We start from the raw sequence: 1591 nt of genomic DNA, 5'->3' as shown, positions 1-1591 counted from the left end.
TGCAAGAAATCAAGAGAGGGTGGAGGTGATTGGCTGGGGGGGGGAGAGGAAGTCGGGGGGGGGGGCAAGGGGGTAGGAGCAGGTCTTGGTCCACCCCCAGCTGCAGAAGTTCAATTGCCCTTTCTCAGCCCAGCCTACCTCACAAGGCTGTTGTTAAAGGAAAACAGAAGGAGAAAATAGTAATAATATTTGGACTTATATACCGCTTTGCGGTGTTTTACAGCCCTCTCTAAGTGGTTTACAGATTTTTTGGGGGGGGGGCTGGAATACCATGACAGACAGATAGATAGACAGACAGGGAGGGAGGGAAAGGACGGAAGCAAGCAATAGCAATTAGACTTATATAGTGCTTTACAGCCCTCTCTAAGCGGTTTATAGAGTCAGTCTATGGCCCCCAACAATTTTACCAACCTCGGAAGGACGAAATGCTGAGTCAACCTTGAGCCAGTCAGAATCGAACTCCTGGCTGTGGGCAGAGTCAGCCTGCAATACAGCACTCTGACCACTGCTCCACCATGGGAAGGAAGGAAGGAAGGAAGGAAGGAGAAGAGGGAGGGAGAGAAGGAAAGAAGCAAGCAAGCAAGCAATAACAATAGAACTTAGACTTATATACCGCTTTATAATGCTTTAGAGCCCTTTCTAAGCGGTTTGCAGAGTCAGCCTCTTGCCCCCAACAAGGACGGAAGGCTGAGTCAACCTTGAGCCGGTCAGGATCGAACTGACGGCAGCCAGAAGTCAGCAGAAGTAGCCTGCAGTACTACATTCTAACCACTGAGCAGCATAGCTCTCCTATGCCTACCAGTAGTCCTTGATTTACCCGATTCTTTAGAGACCGTTTGAAGTTACAACAGACCTTTCCGGGGGGGGGGGGTTGTACTTCAAAAGTTGCAGTTGTTAAATTAGTAACACGGTTGTTAAGTGAATCTGATTCCCCTCATTGACTTGGCTTGCCCGAAGGTCACAAAAGGGGATCCGATGACCCTTGGGACACTGCAGCCATCATAAATATTATTATTATTATTACTAGCTGTACCCGGCCACGCGTTGCTGTGGCTCAGTCTGCGTGTGTTGCTTTTACGTCCAACAGATGGCGCTGTTTTTCAAAAAAAAGCATGTTTTTACCTGTCACAGGCGTGACATCTATATAATAGTAGGTATATAAAAACACGCGCGTATTCGAATGCAACGTTGTGTCAAACTTTCAAAGCAATCGGTGAAGAACTTTCGGAGATTTAAGATTTTGAACAAACGAACATTTACATTTTTATTTATATAGATTATTATTATTATTACTAGTACTACTACTACTACATTTAGCTGCCCAACTCGCACATAAGGTCACACTGGATGGCTTCTATCATGGTAAAGGTTGTAAAGTTGGGGTTCAACAGTTTAAAGGGTTGAACCCCTGAGCTCAAGAGAAAGACTGCTGCCCCCTGCCCACCTCTGGCCTCAGCTTGAGGGGGACGCCAGCAAGGCGAAAGGACGGGGCAAAAAGGCTTAAAGTCTCTCTCTCTTTTTTTTTTACTTTCTCCTTTTCTTTTTTTCTTTCTCTCCTTTTCTCTTTCTCTTTCTCTTTTTTTCCTTCTTT

This window comes from Protobothrops mucrosquamatus, unplaced genomic scaffold, assembly GCF_001527695.2.
Source record: "Protobothrops mucrosquamatus isolate PMUCROS unplaced genomic scaffold, P.Mucros_1.0 scaffold4792, whole genome shotgun sequence".
Taxonomy (NCBI): Eukaryota; Metazoa; Chordata; class Lepidosauria; order Squamata; family Viperidae; genus Protobothrops; species Protobothrops mucrosquamatus.
Note: the sequence above shows the minus strand (reverse complement) of the source record.